General features: G+C 46.3%; 1 protein-coding gene across 1 annotated transcript in view; it reads right to left on the reverse strand.

Annotated features, from left to right (window-relative positions):
- GRIN2B (glutamate ionotropic receptor NMDA type subunit 2B) overlaps positions 1-20452 on the reverse strand; it is a 203962-nt gene that overhangs the window by 122336 nt on the left and 61174 nt on the right. The window lies entirely within an intron of this gene.

Raw genomic sequence — 20452 nt, forward strand, 5'->3', positions numbered from 1 at the left:
AAACATAGACCTTAATTTCCCTACCTATGTATTTCTTTTCTTCAAAATTGAGATACCACTGTGTACCTATTTGTCACAGTCCTGGTGGGATACCTGATTCACTGAGAGCTTTATTGTTCATGATGGAAAATGCCGCAACAGTTCAAAGTCTTATAATTAAATTTTCTATATTTCTGAGTCCTGTTTGTTATAACAGATCTGACAGGAAATCGGGCTCTTTGTTGCTTAAGTGTTCATTTACTCCTGTTTATTCTTACCACAAATGCATCACTGCCTCAGGCGAGCCTGCAGTCAGGATCTTCTGCCTGTTTGTTTTTTTTCCCCACATTTAATTTTTTTATTTAGTTTTCAACGACTCAATACAATAAAACACTGTTTTTAATACTACGTGCTGCATCATCCTGTGCGAGTCCTTTCCTTGAGTGCTTGCAGTAAGGACTATGAGAACACGGTGACACTATAGCCCTAGCACAATGTCCCCATGGTGGGATTGGCGTCCAGAACAGCGTCTCTGCGTCTCTCACACACATACATGCTCACATTTCCACAAATACACATATTCACAGCAAAACCTACTCAAAGTAAGGTTGGAGCACGTTGGACTGTGTCATTTCTTAATAACTCTCTGCCTAGTTGATACTATTTAATAGGATTTCGAAACTTTCCTGTCTTACTAGAACAGGTTCCCTGGGTTATTACTGATTTTGGCTTGCACAGCAGATGGAGCAGATGACCTCCTGCAATCCTTTCCTAGTGCTCTGATTCACTGATGAGTGGATCGTTCTCGGTGAAAATCCTCAGAGCTGCCCTGGGAACGTGCCATCAGTGGGAAGTTCAAATTCGTTAGATGCAGAAACGTGGTTTACATAACCTTATTATTTATCAGTTCCCTCCCTTGCTATCATAACTGCTGAACACACTGGCCTTATTTGACAGAAGGATACATAGCTCAGAGATGATGGTTATAGAGAAGTGATTACAGAAATTGGTGGGTGAGTGAAAGGGAGGGACCCAGTTCAGTGTCCCCACTGATGGAAAGGCAGGCAGGACTGTGATAAATTAGTGGAGGGCTGTAAGAGCCCCCTTTTACAGGAGAGCATATTGCTGTCCTTCTGGTCCCTGCTAGGCAGGGCATACAAGTGGCCAAGAGAGAAGGTCTGTGGCAATTAGGAGAATGGTTTTTGACTCTCTAGGTCTTCTCTGAAAGACATGATCCCTGGTGATTCCTGAGAATAGTTGCAATAAGGAATCTAGAGTTGCTATTGTAGCTCAATTTTGTTACCCTGGTAAACGGTACCGTGTATATTCACATGTATAATGACATTAACTATACACATAAGCATCATCATATACACAGATCCCAGTCATGGCATGGACATTAATCTCTCTGTAGCAGTGGAAACAGATCTGCTGCAGAGCCCTAGCCCAGGGGCAACTGTGTAAATGCTCCAGCACCAAGGAGTTTCTGAAAGCTGCAATAAAAAGGTCTCTGATTAAAGATGACTCAAGGGCTGAAAACAGCTAAGTTATTTCCACTTTCCACTTAAGGGTCTACAAAAATCATTCATTCTAAGCATTTTGCAACAGAGGAAACACAAGATACCTTAGATTCTGTAAGCTTCATCTTGGGATTGTTTCACTCTATACCACATGCAGTTAATAAAAAAGATGAAAGAGTCAAACACACCAGGGCCATTGTCTGATGTATACAATTCAAAGAAAAATCACAAAAGTTGTTTGGTTAAGGAGAAGGTGCACCATTTGTGAATTTTATACACAATCACTGGTCAAAGCAGGCTAGTATATGATGGTATGCCATACCAGCTTCTCAGAGCATCACATATGGATGCCAGCACTTTTCCACAGAGGGGAAATGGCAGTTAGCAAGCTGCCAGGATAAACAGTTATCACACCAGGCTTGTTGCATTTCCATTTTCACCTCCGTGTGTGTGTGTTTCCTTGTTTGATGAGCTTACATGGATGGATTAAACCACTGGTCACCTCTGGGTAGATTCCGCCCACCGGGTGCCATGTTATACCATGCTGGCAATCCGGACAGCCCAGGCCTAGCTCCCCTCCCCTGTCCCAGCTCAGACCAGCCCACTAGGATGGCTTAATATCCTAATTTTGCCAGCCCAAAACAGTTAGAGGAAAGTCAGACTGCTCCATTACTCATCCATTCAATTACATCATGGTGTTTGCCTGGGGCTTCTTTTCTGGCTGTCTTACCCTCCAGACTAAAGACTGAATTTTGACTGTAAGCTGAATGGGATGTCATTGGTATAGCCATATTAATCAATAGCAGCCATAAAACTATCCAGCACTCTTAAAAAAGTCCAGTCACAGTATTTGGCAAGATGTCATTGAATAAATTTCTCAAATCAACTATCCAGGGTGAAATACTATTTCTTTTTATCATTTCTAAATTAACTGCTCTTCCATTTCATCAAGTATGCCTTTGGTCTCTTATTATGAGCAAACCTCCAAAGGTTCACAGAGTCTATTTAGATAAGCCCTGGAAGTTCAGCATTGCATCCAATGCCCTCTGAGCCTCTCAGGAGCTGAAGATCCCTCACTGTGGCCCAGCTGTGGACAGGTCAGAGTGTGTCTGTGAGGGCTTCCATTCCCCTTCTGTCTCAGGAGGTAGTGATACTCCCTTTTGCTCAAATTCTGCATTGCTTATCTAAGCATTAACCTTCTGCGGGCAAGGCTGTTAGTTGCTCTGTGTCCTAACGTGTGGCACCTGCAGTCCTGGCATTGCCAAGCTCTACTCAGCCTTTACGGACAGAGTGAGGTTGACTGTGCCCATGCTCTGAACTGGCCAGACCGCAGCCGAAGCAAAGTAGCCAATTTAAGGTAATGTTGTGCCAGGACTTAATCTTTTCTTAGAGACTGGCCTTATTAACCAGTTTAGATAATTTTCAACGCAATGATATAGCTTACATACCCTTTGGATCAGAGCTGGCTTGCCTCAGAGTGCAAGTAGGCAAGCAGCTGAAAGCAAAGCCTGTGTAGATGTGCCCTCCATTTTCCTTAAGGCAAGGAGCAGTAAAAGGCTTCAGCCTTATCCGGTTTGCCCAGCAGTATATAGGCAATGCTCTTACTCAAGAGAAAAAACTGAAAAAAAGCCCAACAAAAACCCCACTTAAAATGGGAGCGCTCTCTAGCAAGGGGACAAAACCAAGAGCTGAGATCTGACTAGATTACACAGACCCCAGATTTCCCACTGCCCCATACCTGGCTGCCTTGTCTCTAAGAGGGTCATAACTGATGCTCTGAGTACAAAAAAAGGGGGGAAAACAAAGAGAATAAACCAGGTCCGGCCCCCACCGCTTTGGTCCCAGTTCAGCAGCGGAGTTTCCCTGGCAACCACGCACACGTAATACGGCCGTGGCCGTAAGCTCCTTACTGCTGGTGGGGGCAGCCAGTGGGACAGCCCCGCATTGCTGCCCGCAGCCCATCGTTCCCCGCACCCCATCGCTCCCCGCAGCGCTGTGCGGGGAGCGGTGGTGCAGCACGGCCCGCTGGTGTCGGGGCTGCAAAGGCTGGGGCTGGGCGTCACTACCCTCACCCCAAAGAGGGACTTATCCGCCTCTGGGGCTGCAGAGATGGTCAGGAAGAGGAGGGGGGCTGACGGACCACCCGCCTGGACCTCTTGTGCCAGGTAACTAGGGGCAGGCAGGAGTCAAGCCAAGATTTCTCCTCATCCTGCCCGCCCAGGCCTCCTCCTCCAGGGCTGGTTCCTGACTGCCTCCGTGCTCCTTGGTGCTGTTTTGCTCTGTGGTGTGAGAGGAAGGTGTGGAGCCTATGTGCTGCTGTCTTTGCTTCCCTGCGTTCAGGCACCGCTCTTACCTGGGGATTCAGTCCCACAAACACGGCCAGGTTTATTCGGTTAGCCCAGGTCACTGGCTTCCTGCCGTGAGGCGGCCCCAAAATTCAGAAAGAGGTGATCCCACCTTTTCTCCTCCTGAGCCTGGGAGTAAGCATTCAGCCATTTCATACTCACAGCTTTCTGAGGCCATGAGGATCCACGCTACCCTTCACTGCACCCTCCAAACCAGATCCTATCACTTCGGAAAGGAGGTGCTGCTTGCTCAGAGTACACCTCCTCCCTGCCCTGAGCTCTCCCAAACCTGACTCACCCCAGCTCACGCCAACCTGGGTTTTACAGCATGGGCTGGGACAGGAGCGATGTCGAACCCTCGCTGTGCACCAGGCGAGAAGGCAGCTCTGTGTGGTGCGTTTTAAGAGGGATTTTATCACCTTCCTTATGCTGTCATGATAGTATAAAAGAGCCTGGGCACAAAATGAAGAAACAGTACCCTGGTCCACTTTTGTTTGGACACGCTGCTGGCAAGCAGCTGCCTCATTAGCACATAACATGTATGTCTGCACCAGGCAACAGGAGGCACAGAAATCGTGAGCTGGCCCTAAGGCATCCATGCATTAGCACTGTGTGGAAACTCCAGCTCAGGTCCAGTAGAGCTGCCATGTCAGGAGAGTGAACTAGTTCAAATCCTGGCCTGCAGTGCCATGGTGACGCTCCTTCTGGTTTCAGATCTAGCTGGGGACTCTCTAAGCCTAACGAAAACAACCAGAGGTGGATTCCTGAACCATTGGACTTTGGATTCAGCCCCTGCTTTGGAAAGCGACTGCATCACTGTATTACTAGAGTCCTTGGCTGAAACAATAAGGATTTCAATACGCAGCCTCATTTGTCATGCTTGAAGGCCTGATCCCCATCAGAGTTGCCTTTGGCCATAGCGAGTTACCTCTCGTGCTCCAGGATGGATGAAAGTGTGGCAGCACCTACCTTCTCTCTACCCAGCTCTCCTTCCTAATCAACCAGTGAGCAGTGCCTCTGCTGGGAAGCTGCTGTCATGCCTGTCTTGCTCATCTAATTGATTCACAAAGTTTTAAACGATTATTGATTCTCCTCTTCCCCACTGTGGAGACTTTGAGACCAATAAAGCACATGGAGTTATTTACACAGATATTAGAAAGGAAAGAAGCTCCCTCCTCCAATGTTCTTCTTGAGCTCCCATCTATTAAGTCTCAGAAACTCAACAGGGGCTTTCCTAAAGCTTTACAGACAAAAATACTCACAAATGTATGAAGTCCCCTGCCTGCACACATGCCCATCCAAACATTTGCAGGATGTTCTGCCAAATCCACACCTGCTGAATTATTGCTTCCTATTATTTTGTATTGGGATCATAGCTCTTTAGTTCCTTTTCTTTGCTCTGATGATTAAGAGCCATTTGCCATATCCCTTGCTGCTATGAGACTGAGGCAGAAATTGTGTCAAAACTCCTGTTCAAGGAAAAGCCATTTCTGAACTCCAATGAATTGGAAGTTGTTCTTGGTAAAAGACTGGACCATAGGAGACTTGCAGAGCTAGAGCTGGCAATCTCGCCGCAGTTCCAGAAAAAAATCACATTCATGGTTGCTACAGTGATTGGTGCTGTAAGGACCATTATATCCATCTCCATGATCTTAGCACATGAACGTTTACACTCGTCAGGATTTGATGAAGAGATTTGGGAGAGGGATTCAGTCCATCTGACTTTGCAATAAGGGTGCTATGAGTTTCAGTTCTGTACTTCTCTTTGCTTGGGCGATGAAAGTCAACGAGCCCATTTCTAGTCAGCTTAACTTTGTGCTGGAGCACACATAATTGCATTCACTGTTTTTTCTATACTTACTTACACATTAATAAAAAGTTCCATCTATATATTCAATATCCCCTTGGCATAACTTAAAAGCAGCAGCATAATAAATAAGATGCTCTTTTTGTACTTGAATTCAAATTTTTCTATCTGTATTAGGCTTTGTACTTTTTTAAACAAAACCCAAGGCTGGGACTGAACTGCCATATCTTTTTCAAGATCACACACGCACATGAGGCACTGAGATTTCTGTCGAGGATCGGCACAGCAGAGAAAGGGATTGATGGAGCAGCAAAAGAATTTGCCTCTGCTGGCCATTAATAATAAGAGTAACAAAGGCATCTGAGAGAATAAAAGCCAGGGTGAGGCGTGTAAGGTATAGAAATAGCTCTTTGACTGACTCAAAGGCAAAGCCGATGCATCTTGTTTTCCTGCATCTCCCGTCGTCTGTCCTCTTTCTTAACCACACACTCCAGCACAACGGGGGAGTGGGAAGTAGATGGAAGCACCAGCAGGAGCTACAGCAAGCCAGGGAGAAACGAGCTGTTCAGTCCGAACATTGCCTGGCCAGAGTCCGTGACAAAAGATGAACAAATAAGAATATGAGAGGGGAAAGAAAAAGCCATGTCCAGGACTGCACCTCCTGCAAGGGAAGAGCCGTTGGCTGTGATGCTTTGTCTTTCCCTTCCACTTTGTATCACTCTGTCTCATTATTTCCTGTCTTCCTGTACTTAGCTGCCTCCAGGTTCTTCAGTGCATGCAGGTGTATATATACATATACACACGCGTAATGGCTCCAGATAGGCAAATTGCCTCATCTCCAATATGCCAGTTCCACTCCAACTCAGGCTGGCAGCACCTGAAATGGATTAGCATCCGACAATGATCCCTATGAAATGAGGTGATGGTGCAGTCCAGCCTTACTTGAAGATTAGTGTCTACATCATCACACATGCGTTCAGAGCTAATTAAGGCTCTGGTTAGTGCTCTCAAAGCGAGCCCAAGGATTACAAAGGCTGCTTCACTACACAGCCCTGGCCACAGCCCAGAGGAAGAGAGCTTGCATGCCTTCAAATTGTGGGTGAAAGCATTGGAGACATGGTTTTAACAGACTTTATTCTTCCTGACAGACTACAGTCCTTCAGGACTCATCTTTCATGGAGGCAAGTAGTCATCTAATTAATATACGCCAAGATGATCTGAGTTTAAAAAAAACAAACCAAAACTGTCTTTCCTTTAGGCAGGTCAGAAGAAGCAATACTTGTGGGAAGGGAATAGCCACAGAAAGGTTTACTTCAGGGTGCAGCTAAGCAAATCTGGAAGCTGAGACAAAGTCATCGCTCAGGTCATCTAGCTTCTGGCTAGTAGGAAGAAGTGCCTTTTCTCCTTTTCATGCAAAACCTCTGAATATCTACCTCCCGAGAAGTACTGAGCTGAAAAACCTTTCCTTTAAGTCTGGGGCTAGTGCAACAAGCTCGACTTTTTCGTTATCTCAATGGATGCATGATGTGTACATTCCTGCTATGCATCTGTCTGCACTGCATAGGAGCCTGCAGCAGTCGCTGTGCACCCTTTATCTCAGAGGACGTTCTCCTCTTCTCCGTGCTAAGAGTAGAAGAAACAGAGTTTAAGAACTATATACCTCATCTTGGCATCATCTTGGCATCAGTGCTCTTCAAGGCTTGAAGCCTTGCAGAGTGGGCATACTTGATGAATGAAGCAACTGCGTGGGAGATATCAACCCAGTGCTCCACAACTCATTTGGTGTCCAGCTGCTCTTGTTATGTTACCCAATAGTTTCTAAGGGCTGATAGTAGATCTGTTTCTCTTTACACTCATCAGGCTAATCCCACTAACTTCAAAGTCACACCATACTCTCTAGGTAGAAGTGAGAATGTGGTCAGGCTCCTTGTGCGTTCAGCAGTAGGCTATGTACACAACCTCTCTATTCATCAGTGGGAAACCATGGTCTTTACAGATATCCCTCACTGGCCTTCCTTCCCATGGAATCTCTCTTTATAATGTAGCTCTAGGATACCCAAGGAAGGAAAAGTATGCAATAATTTTACATATTTGCATGTTTTAAAATGTACATACTCTGAGGATCCTAAATCCCCTTTTTTACAGGAAGCTTTCTGAGGGCCATGAGTTCCCCTTCAGCTGTCTGCTGTGGGGGACTTTGCACAGTCCATCGATAATTCCTCTATTTCATTGCTATGCAACAAGCAAATTGTTAGGTCCCCAGAAGATTATTGCTTCACTCCATAAGCACCAGCATGTCTGTTTCACCAGAAATTAACCAGACAGGCCCGCCTGACCTTGGACTCAAATCCTTCTCATGGCTCCTCTAAACAGGGCAGTTTACTTCCTTACACAAGATCAATTGTGTGTCTTGGACTTTGACGAAGGAAGCCCTCAGTCCTCTGGGCACACTGACATTTAACAGTGCACAGCAATGCTGCCCAACGGTTTACAGTCTAAACTAAAGATGAACAGCATTTCAGATGGAAGTGGCAGGAGGACTTTAAGCAGGCTGGTCATAATCCCTCCTGCTGGGATGTGGACAGTAGACATAAACTGGTCCCATTCCTGGTAAGTCTTGGTATGGGATTTTTCAGGACCATAAGTGGGCAACACCTTCCATCCTACAGCTTGCACCAAACCACCTCCTCAAAGTTTAACAGCATCTTGCAGTCTTTATGGACTCAGAAGGGAGATTACTGCCTCTTGAAGTGCCAAGAGCTTTTGCTACAGCTTCTAGGTTTTCCCTGAAGTGTTCCCCTCCAGATATTGAATGGGCTAGGTATTATAACTGAAAAGATTTTCATTTAGCAAATTTTTCTTCTCAGCTGATGTACTCAATGCAGAGGGAATACGATAGATGAGATCTCTTTGCTCGCTCATATCTGCATAAGCTTGTTTTACCTTCATTGTACAATTGCTTCAACTTCCCAACAACAGCCTCCTCACATCTCCAGGCCTCTCAAAACCATGCCTGGATTGTGTAATGCCACAGCCCCATGTCAGAGATGCCAGAGCTACCCTGGACAACCTAGTAAACCCACAACACACAACACCATCTTGCAGAAGTATTAGCTTGGATCCCCGAAGCTGCAGAGTGGTTTCAGTACAGTCCCTGAGCTAAATTTGTGATGACGCGATTGTACCACCCCTGGAGCTAGCCTGCTGGGTGCCACCTAAAGATCTACAAACCGTGCCATGCAGCTATGACCTCACCGAGACTAACTCCCTTCCTGCAGTACCTGGGCACCCCAATATCTCGGGGTGCTTCCTACCACAGCTGCCATGGGAGGTTTACCTTTGCTGCCTGCTCCTCAGGCTCCCTTTGCCCCCACCGCCTCAGCAGAGGTTGTTCTCCACTCCCCAGGGCCCAGAGAACATCTTAAACCTTTTCTCAGGCCCACCTTGGACCCTTCTCTTGCACCCCCCAGCCCCACAGGGTTCCTCCCTCTGGGTGGCCATGACCGTGCTGGGACTGGGACAGCAGGAGGTGAGGCCAAAAGGACAGCAGACGGTGCGTTCAGGTCCACATACACACGCATCCCGCTTAAGAATCCAGCTTTGTTTCCATGGCAACGTGCAGAGCCGCAGCAGCACGGTCCCTTCCCGCACGGCGGTGGCGGCCACGCTCTGCACCGCTAAATCCTCCTGACGGTCCCAGCCACGGCCGGGGCCCGCCGGCAGTGACCCCTTATGCACTTCCCAAAGCCCGGCAGAATAGGGTTCACGGATTTCCCGCTTGTGATGTGCTGTCCAGAAACAGGCAAATAGGGATGCGCCGACTGATAGCAGTAACAGAAATAACACCATCCCATCGCAGTCAAGCTGTAAACCCCTTAGAACAGCATCACAGAGAAACACGTTTTCTTTCCTGGAAGCTGGCAATGATAATCAATGGAGTGCAGTTCAGGGAATTAAAAGAAGGTATTTTTTCCTACGTGCAGGTAGCTCCTTAGCACACAGCCAAGCAGCCAGCACTCCCCTGGATCTGCTGCCAAACGCCACTTGCAACAAAAGCCAACTCCACCTTTCAGGACAGGTTGTCCCATGCAGCCCACCTTCCTGTGGGACAGTACTAATACTCCTTCAAAACAAGGATAAGCCCACGCTGTTTGGCCACTCCGCTCGGCCCCCACGGTAGAGAGGTGAAACACAAGAGACACCAGGTCTGGGAGCTTGCATCCTTCTCAGCACCTTTACAGGAAGAGGCATCTTAGACATGGCCAGATGTTTCTTCAGGCCTTCTGCAGTCAGAAAATCTACTTGCCAGCTTAGAACTGAATCACAAGCAGGACTGAAGTGCTCATGATTTCCCGGCCATTTCTACTACATGTCTTAAGGGTTGTCTGCTGAGGAACGATTGAGAAAATTAATCCAAATTAACTAAAGTTGTGAGTTTAGCATGAATTCATTAAATCACATTAGCCCTGAATGGACACAGTTCTTCCAAATTAAAGCAACCCTTAGAAGAAAATTGAACTAAACTGAATTAAGGTCCTTTTAATTCTGAAGAACAGAGTGCCTACATGGGGTTTGATGTAATTATGGAACAGCAGTCTGGAAGGGATGTCCCAGCCCCAGTCTCCCACACAGCCTCTCCATATAAGTCTTTTCAGGAACCTATCATGCTCTCACTGAAGAGGGGTTAGGTTTCTTGCTTTTCCTGTGCGGTTTGGAAGCTGGGGCAGAACCTCGCTGTACCAATGACTTTCTGCTGAAGCCCGTTCCTGGCCAGTTAATACCTAATTGCTCTTCACCCTGAAGAGCTCTCCTACTGTCAGGGTGTTTTCCCCTCACTCTTGTTTTAATGGAGGGCAGCCTTTTATATTCTCTCAGCCTGCATTTTGCCCGGTTAGATAAGCTACACTGTCTTCGTCTCCTCTTGTAAAATGTGTTCTCCCTTCTCTCTACCAACCAGATACTTTCCTGACTCCATTTTGCTTTAATTGGGATAACTGGAATTATACGCAGAATTGTACACAGAGGAAATTACAGTAGAGCCTTTTACAGTGATACTGATACTTGCCTGCCTTGGCAGGGAATATCCTGCCTGGCACCTAGGAACATAATTGCCTTTTATGCTGATGTCTCATATCGAAGGCTCAGTCATCACATCAGTAAATAATACTCCCACTTTTTCTCTTTTTCATTTGCTTCTAACTGATAATCCCATTGTTTTTAGGATAAATTAGTAGGAGTAACAAAGAATCCTCTCACACAGGCCAAAAGACTGTGCAAAGTCACCCAGGCCAGCTAGAAGAAATAGAAATATGTTGGTGTTGTACTCCCCAAACAATTTCTGCTGCTCAAGTCAAGTCCTTCAGATTTAGTGTGGGTTCTACCACGTGGCTCCAAACCAGGCACTGTATCTGCATGTTCCTAGACTTCACACTGGTGCATTTCACCCTCTTTCTATAGTCCTCAAGACTGCCCAGTTCTTCCTGCTTGTTCCATATTCCACTCTGTGTTGATCACGCTACTCCCAAGTGTGCACAAATGTTCTCGTGTGCACAAATGTTCTCATGAATACGATCCCTTACACTCCTACACCATAAACCAGAGCCAGACATTCGGAAACATTTACAATTCTGTGGTTTAGAAAGTTTCAGATAAGCCACACTACACGTCATGTCATTTCTGATGTGGGAGGAGGGAGCGAGGGAGACAGGTTAGAAATGGATAACTAATGGAAGTGAGACAACCAGGTCTCCCATTCAGACAAGCACTACCCACTGCAGGACACAAGCACATTTACAGTGAGCGTCACATGAATACAGACAGTTAAAAAAAAAGAAAACAGTCTTCATACAATATATATCCAAGCTGGGGATTATATTACTACAGGAAATCATTGTACTGAGCAGTAGAAAGAGGCAAAGAGGTAAATTATTAGGTTCTGATTCAACACGCCATTATTGCCATTCAAGATGCCATTTACTGAGGACCAGGTTACTTTGCTGTAAAATTAGACTTTTGTCCTGGTAATTTAGACCCTTTAAAAATACTCATTCACATTTTTTATGTAAAATTGCTTAGACCTGGCTCGTCTGTGTTTGTTTGCTGTCAATGTTCCTGTATAGGAGTTTTATCTGCATGTTCATGTATGGAAATGTGCAAAAACTTACAGAAGTGTACATCTTCCGTGTTCATATGCAAGTATTCAAGTCAGAAGTGCTTGTGTGCTCATTCAACAAGGGAATAGAAACAGTACCAAATAGATCTCTCTGACCAACCATAATTAAGTAATGCAGCCTGTATCAATCCATAGAGTAAATATTTCCCGAGAAGTTCACTGAGTAAATTCAAATAAATTTGAGGAAATTATGATCCGCACAATTGATATTCCATGAGCAGAAAAAGAAGCTAAATTCACTGAATAAATTATGTGTTGTGAATTAGTCCCCCAGCTCTAGCAATTACTATGGCTGGATTATTAAAATGGATGGATAATTTAGCATCAATAGTACTATTTTTTGTTCTGGGTACTCAGATAATAATACTTAGGTGTTCTATAGCACTGCTCAAAATTTAATGACAGTGCCTCCTTTTTTTTTTTTTTAAAACAGAGGAGGAAAATAAATTAGAGAAACAACCTTCCTGGTGTCGGTGTGTACCAAACTTCCCAGTATGTACCAGCTCAGCAGACTGGAGGAAATACAACCCACACCCCTGAACAGCCAGCTAGATACTCCAACAACAGCACAAGAACTAGTTAGGACGTGATGCCTTATGCACATCCCTCATCCCTCTGTATCAGAAGATGGCTGCATTCAGGATGCAGGAAGAGTAGCGATCCTATTAGCCTAAAGCAACAGGCAACAGTTATTGTTTGAAAGTGTCTCACCACATTTAATGGGCTAGTGAGCACTAGATTTGCCCTTTTAGAACAGGTCCTTTGGGAAAATCCATTATTAATTGTGATCCTTTCTGTAGTGTCACCGAACTATGATGTTCAGCAAACCATGCTCCAGTCTGAAGGGTAAATTAGTTACTTGGAGAACTAGAAATGAGATTGAAATCAGCCTGTTACCACAAAATAATTTGGAAAGTAATCTGCAGGATCTTTGCCTAGCTCCCTATTGATCTCTCTGAAATGCCTCCTTCAGCAAGACGTGCACAACTGCTACCCCGTTGCAGGAAGGTGAAGGAGGTCTCAGCTGCCCACTGCCTCCCGGGGCGCTTTCCTGGAGGAGGGGTAAAAGACTGGCCCAAACCAGGGGAAATGGACAGGCGGCTGCAGGGCAGCCTTCCCTCGTGCTGTACCTGGGATGGCAACTAAGAAAAGAATGGCGTGCTGCAAAAATCATTAATTTGGCACCTTGCACCAGCCTCAGAGCTATTCTGGTTAAAAGAAGCAAGGCAATTTCCTGATAATTTCATAAAAAAGAAAATCCTGAGCCCTCCGGCCCTCATGTAAAGCCATGGGTTAGTGCTTGTCCATTCCTCCCTTCCCCAGGTGCTGTGCTGCTGCCACACGCGAGATTAACAAGGAGGTTATATTTAAACTTCCAAGAGGAGCTGCTGTGCGATTATGGGTCTATTTAAAAATCCTCCGGGCAGCTGCAGTACATAATAACAAGTCAGCGGGAGGGAGAGAGAGAGGGGAAGGAGGAGAGGGAAAGGAGGGGGTTTGGGAACGTCATGGATTGTCTCCGAAAAATTGATTGCCAGAAGATGGCAGGGGGTGCAGTCAAGTTAAAGATGCCCCCCGCGGGGAGTGAAAGGGAGAGGGGGGACGTGGGAGAGAGGTGCCAGCACCAGAGGAGCGTGCTGACAGCGGGGGGATTGGAGAGGCCGGCGTGGAAAGCTGCCAGACCTGAAACCTCACTGCCTCGGGCAAGGACGTCATTCCCTTAAACCCACTCCGCTCGCTCCGGAGGGCTCTGTCACACGCCACTGGGTGCCTGTCCAGGCTTCCTCAGATCACAGGCATTTGAATGAGTAAATAGCTATTATTAGACTGTCCTCTCCAGCCTGACCACACACACACACCCCTCACCCTCAGGCCAGCACAAAACTACCCTCAAGAGAACATCCCCCCAGGGCTTTACCCAGTCCTAAGCTTCGCTATGTCCCTTGGGAATCTGTTCCCCTGTCTAAATTGTGACTAAAGAAGAAAGGTTTCCTCATGAGACCAGAGCAGGATCCAGCTCTTCCTGCCTCACCACAAATCACATTTTCTGGGTTTTTTCCCAACCAGCTGCCTCCACCATCCTCTGTTACCAGGGAAGGGGCAAGATGGGCTGCGGCCCCCTAGGTGCTCACCGACAAATGTTCTCAGCTTGCTGTGACATCAGAGCTCAGTGACATCAAGTCTGGCGAGGTCCCGCAGGCAGGTGAGGCGGCAGCAGTGGTGGCCGGGCAGATGGAGGAGAGCCGAGTCCCAGGGGTGCAAGTGGCTGTGCTGGAGTTACCAGCTCTGGCTGAGCTGAGGTAAGGGGCCCTCAGCACTCCACATCACTGAAGGATGAAGGCTAAGTCATTCTTAATTGCAGGAGTGAGACCTTTCAGCCACAAGGGTGTTTCAGATAAGTCCCACCCCATCACACAGGCTCTCATCTAATGATTTCCCTTTGGTGGTATCAAAGCCTCCTGCCTGCCTGCTCTCTCCTAAACAGTCAAATTTCTATGTCCTTTCAAAGACTTGCTGCAATCCAGCCAAGATGACTGCATTTCAGTGCTGACTGGAGCCTTTGCGATGCAGTCTATAAAACACTTTGGGAGCTTTCCAGAGGAAAGATGCTCGAGAAACATCAGTCACAGGAGTCCACACACCTTCTCTGATACTGTCCTTTGTGACCCCTTCCTACTCCTCTCTTCTTTCTTCCCCATCCTCCCGTCCCCACATAACCATTTTCAGTACTGGAGAGTGATGCTACCAGGCAGGGAAGGAGTGTCTCTCCAGAATGAGATTTGCCTCAATTTCCATCAGCAACAGAGGGGAAAAAAATGTCCAAATTAAGCTGCTTGATTACTGAAATTAATCTTGTCACTTAGCATCCCTGTTCCACAGAACCGGCCCTTTGATTAGCCTCCTTGTTTCAGAATATTACAAGCAGACATTTATTAAGCAGAAGGCAATTCCTCCGCAGGGGGAGAGGGGCAGCTGATTCCCAAGGGAAGGCTGCTCTCGGGATAAGAGCTGGCCCCAGCTTCGCCTGCGTCCCTGGCAAGCGAGGGTGTGCTGCTCTGACAACATAGCCAGGGCCCCCCAAGGATTCTCCAAGATCCTCCCCCCAACATATGACTAAGGCCCATCCTGTTGTTACTGTCATAGGCTTGGTATTTATAAGGCTGACAGCTCTCGCAGCGAGTTATCGCTTATTATTACTGTCATCCTGACAGCCTTCAAAGGTTGTGAGGTGCTATGTCCCCCCTGCCTGGCTCTCTCTGAGCGCTAAGGAAACACAGCCGGATGGGGAGCACTCCCCAAGGTGACCAGAGGACCTGCACGTGGGACCTTCGGCACCCGCACTTCCCTCCCCGCTTCCTCTCCAGCTCCATGCAGCATCTCAAACCTCACAGCTGTGACTTTGCACGTCCGTGCCATGACAGGCAGCTGTGTGCTTTTCCACTCCATAGGGCACATGCTCAGAAACCGGTGCCTCACCGTAGGCATGGACTGCACTCATTCACTCACCCGATGCAATGTGCCATACTTGCTGGGATGGCTGAAGGGAGAGCTCGGAGAAGGCAGTGGGATGCTCCAGGGATGCTCTCGCAGCACCGAGTGAATTTCAGAGCCCACCTTCCCCTAGGAGGGGCCATCCAGGAGCTCCGGAGCCCAGAACTGGCACTGCTGGTACAGAAGTGGGACGAGAGAGGGTAGAAGGTTGCCTCCTATGTCTTCTTCTGACTCTGCCCACCCCAGCCAAAGGGTGCTTGGACATGGTTACTGGCACAATAGGGACATAGTCACCAGCATCCCAGGCAAATCACTGGCAAACTTTAAGTAGGCTAAACTGATTGCTGCGTTTCAAGCTACACTGGTCAAAGTCAGCCAGCACTGAATGGTCCAAAAATGGACCTTTACGCTATCTTCCTTTTCCTTCCTATGCAAGGGATGGTTTTGGTACTGCAGGCCTAATGCTCCCAGTATTGCTACTAAAATGACTGTATTCCAGTCTCTGTGTGCTACTGCATCACAGTGCCAGTGCTCCATCCTGCAGGAGAAATACAGATCAGAGAGAACATGAGGGTGAGGCCTGTATAAGCTTTAAGTACTACTTTTTACAGGCTGTTGATCTGGAAGCTGGCAAAATTTAGTCTAGATATAAGGAAAAATTTTTTTACAATAAGGGTGGTGAAACATTGGAACAGGTTGCTTGCCCAGAGAGGTGGTAGATGCCCCATCCCTGGAAACATTCAAGGTCAGGTTGGACGGGGCTCTAAGCAACCTGATCTAGTTGAAGATGTCCCTGCCCATGGCAGGGGGGTTGGAGTAGATTACTTTTAAAGGTCCCTTCCAATCCAAACTATTTTATGATTCTATGAGAATTTGGCAGTTTTCTAACCACTTTCATCAGAGGGCCTCAAACTACTTTCCAAACATTAACTAAATGAGTTTCACAGTAGCCCAAATCCTCCAAGTACTTGCTTGCACTCACCGATGAAGTCAAACTTGCCCAGTCTATGGGGAGGTATCATTATAATCTCTGTTCTACAGATGGGGAAACTGAGGCATGGGGAACCCGAGTGATTCAGAGGAGGTCACGCAGATGAGCCAAGAGCAGAAGAGAGCTTTTCTTGCTTCGGGTCTTCCTTAGCCGTCTGCATCCTCACTTTTTGCAATACAACCACTCAGCTTCCAGACTGCATTCAGCCCCCCCATACAACAGCAAAGATCCTAGAGCTGATCAAACTTATTTGAACCTCCAAAACTATTCTGAGGGGCCCAGATGGAGGCAGGGACACAGGTGTGTGTAACAAGCTCTAATTTTAGCTGATTTGGGCTTGCTTGTCCTTTCCTCCCCCAGGGTGGTGGGCAGGACGTACAAGCTGAATGAGAAACCATGCTCTGATGAGGCATCTAAAGGTTTGGTGTGATTTTGTTTATGGGTTTGCTGTTTCTTGGGTACCAGGGCCGCATGAAGCATTGAAATTCCTCCCTGAGCAGCAGTGAGCGGCAGAACCTGGTTTCCATAGCACTGCCATGGAAACCGCGCTCTGCGAATCTGTGCCTTCGGGCCCCTCTGCGGCTGAAACATCTCTCCGCTCCTCCCCAGCACCCACCTCCACACTGCAAGCCCCCAGAACCCCTTGTATGTCTCAGATGATTAAAGGATGAGGTACATAGGAAAAGCAGAGCCCTGTTTGGCTCCTCCCTGGATCATAATGTGTAAAAGTGTCCTTTGAAGAAAAATACTAACAGCATACTTCCTTCCCCCCCTTCCATACATAAAAGTAGAAAAACCTACAGTTAAAATTCCTCAACTTGAAATTGCACAAGTAAAATTTTGCCTGGTAATATATTAAGGTGCAAACCAAATAATCTCATGCAATGGGTTCTTTTATCTTCCTTTGTCTGCCTGGAACACCAGCTTCCAAAAGTGAAGGATTTAATTAACTGTTAGAATGTAGAACGCTCCTCTTAATCTTGTCTTCTGGTTTGGGGTTTTTTTGTCCTTCCCTTCCCATGGCTCACACTAAAAAAACTCATGGCAAGGGCTCCATAAAATGGAGGGAGAAGTCAGGCAATGGGTGTATGCAAAATCTGTATTTTTTCCTCCCTGCATCCGCTGACTGCTTGGGGAAGTGCACACTACAATGCACATGGAGCTGGCATTTTAACATCTCAAAAAGATACAGCCTATGAGCATTAGCAAGCCATCTCCACTGGCTGGGAGGCCACAGCTCTGCCCAGCAGCTTGATAGGTCAGTCCATAACAGCCTTGGTCATCATGAGGAGTTTGAGTTGTAGTGCTTAGACCCTCTACCCCAGGAACGGGGCAGGAAAATGAAGGTCTAAATTTCAAGAGGGACAGCACCAGAGAAGCAAGTGAGAGTCAAGACAGGGAGCAAAAAGCAAAAGCTTTTTCTTATGACCCTCCACCATGGGTCTTGAGGGAAGAACCGTATCCAGAGTGAGAGAGAAATCTCGTCTCTCTGCTTTACCAACACCCTGGTCTCTGGTATGGTTATGGAAAAGGATGTTGTGTTACCAGGATAGGCCAGAAAATTTTGTTCCAAGCAAGTTGGAAATCATCCACAGCCAATGATACAGAGCTGCTTTATGTACTGTCAAAAATGGCAGCTCTCATCTGACATGCATAGAGCAAAGTGAGCCCCTGGATGGGAGAGGGATCAGTTCTAACTGGCTTAGATCAGAGTCCATCAAGGGCACAGACCCTCACATCTTCCTTTCCCAAGCAAATGTCAGAATAACAGCAATCAACAAATATCAACATAATACCAAATTTTGCATATTTATAACCTGTCCACTGCCTACTCAAACAAGAACATTGCGTTACTCTCTGAGGCAACCTGTGCTGTCACGTGAACCAGCTCTTCTCCATGTGCGGAGCAGTGTTGAGTCTATCAGTCACGACCAGGGCCACATCTCTCTCACCTGCTGTGGCTGTAACTCATCTGAAGCCTTGCTGAGGAAAATGACTGATTTGTTGCCTTCCCTTATGGAGCGTGAAGATCACCTGTCTTCCATCATATGCGTCGACCTGACCCGACAGTCTCCTACAACAACAGAGTATTTTCCTGTGTCGTCAGGCACACCTCTTGCTTTTCTTCTCCAGCGTGTATGTGCATAATATCATTTCATGAAGAAAGGAAGCTTCTCAGGCCCCAAATGCTTTGAGCTTTTTGTTTTGCCTTACTTGTCCCTTCATATAACTACAAATCCCAAGTGACTTTAACCCCAGTTCTGGACTCCAGTTTTCTGTTGAACAAAAAGCCTGCAGGAGGCAATTCTCACTCTGTTGATGCTATGCTGTGATTTAAAAGAGCTTAATACAGATCAAACTATAACCCCCATCCTTTTCACTCTGTTCTTTATTATTTTAATGAGGTTTTTCACCCATCTGTTAAATCACGGATGGAGAAAACTAGCAGTTACATGTCAAAATCCATGCAAACTACTTAAAATTCATGCCTACTAAACTGGCCTATAGTCAGATGTTACTAAGTCAGGTGTACCGTGTCTGGAAAAACAAATTTGGTATGCATGATCACCTACTTAGCTGGAGTGTCTTCTAATAAGGTTAACTTGAGGAAGTGAGAATAATATCTTAGGGCAAGTACATACTGAATTGTTTTATTTTTGTGTTGTTTTTTTTTTCCAGGCAGCAAGAAAAGATCAGTGGCTACTTTGCTGCAAGGGGCCAGTTTTCCTTGTACCACTAACTCTTTCACTTGACATGGCCTACATTTTTGGTATGTGTGTGAAAAGCTTTGACAGCCTCTTCAACATCACTGCTCTTCTGAGCTCCGGATAAAACCTCTTTGGCCCCTCTCAAGTTCCTTTTAAATCCCTAAATTACCTTCATATAATCTTCAGTCTCTCATCTCGTATTCACTGGGCATCTTGCACAGAAGTGCTGTCAAGACCAGGGCTGCTGAAACTAAATGAGGCACTGCTTTTTTTTTCAAAGATTGTAGTACTTTTTCCTTGTCTGTGGGGCAGCATTGGCGATACTGTGATCTACCTGCATTAACAAATCTTCAGAGCATGTCATTTACACTACATTGGTACTGGTTCCTCACAGAGCTTCTCAGATCATCTGATAATGGCTTTATGGAGTTTTAATGCAGCTCAAAATCTCCACTATCTAAACGTTTATGCCCTCAATAACAGAATTCCTCCCCTCGCAGTAGCAGGAACAGATCTATTTTTAAACATTTATTTACTCTTTTAGATCCTATGTGTCCAGCTTTACACACTTCATGACCTGATGATTTCCAGAGGAATAAACTCTTTGATTTACTCTAATCTCCACTTTCTACCAAAAGGGAATTTTCTAGGGTCATGAATCATGGCCTGACTTGGCTCCTACCACTCTACCCTATAGCCAGGCAGCTTCCCTCACCCCAGGAAAATATCCTCAAATGGTACCTTGAGGACACCTCGGCTTAGCTGATTTTAAACCTTACAATGATCGTATGACAGATCATTCCTTCTCAAGTTTGTTGAGCTTTTAGCCATACTTTAATTCAGCCATTTCCCTGCAAAAGACCAACTCACCACCAGACATCCTGAATTTCCCTATTTTATCACATCCTTCCATTAGTTTTTCTTTCAAGGCTAATGTCATTTTTTCTGGCATCAGACTAACATACTCCTATGCAATCTCCCTTCAAGAAGTACCCCGCTTGCTTTGACATTGACAACAAAATCATCTGCTATTGCAAAACTGTCCTGTGCAGCTACAAAGAGCTGCCCAGTTTTAATGATGATGTTGGCATCTTCTTCAACTATATTGGGAATGCATTTGCAAAGTAAAGTACAGCACTGCAGTTCTTACACCCTTTTCTCAAATGTCGGCACTGTGTTGGTTATTGCTGTTTGCTACAACATCAGTAGTTCCCTATGTCATTCTTGGTGGACGCTGACTTTGAAGCAGGAAGGTGGCCACAGCGCTTTTTCCAGATTTCTCCTTTTGCAGCATATCAGATTCCTCATCAAATTCAGGCTCTCTCTGGACTCAGTGATTCCTCCCCTCAGGAAATTCAGAATACTCTTCCGAGGTTTGCCATGAAAAGTCTTGTGCTCATGTTCTCTCTCCGGTCACCTGCACTGAGTTTTTTCCCCT

The sequence above is a fragment of the Calonectris borealis genome, chromosome 1, assembly GCF_964195595.1.
Source record: "Calonectris borealis chromosome 1, bCalBor7.hap1.2, whole genome shotgun sequence".
NCBI classification, from domain to species: Eukaryota; Metazoa; Chordata; class Aves; order Procellariiformes; family Procellariidae; genus Calonectris; species Calonectris borealis.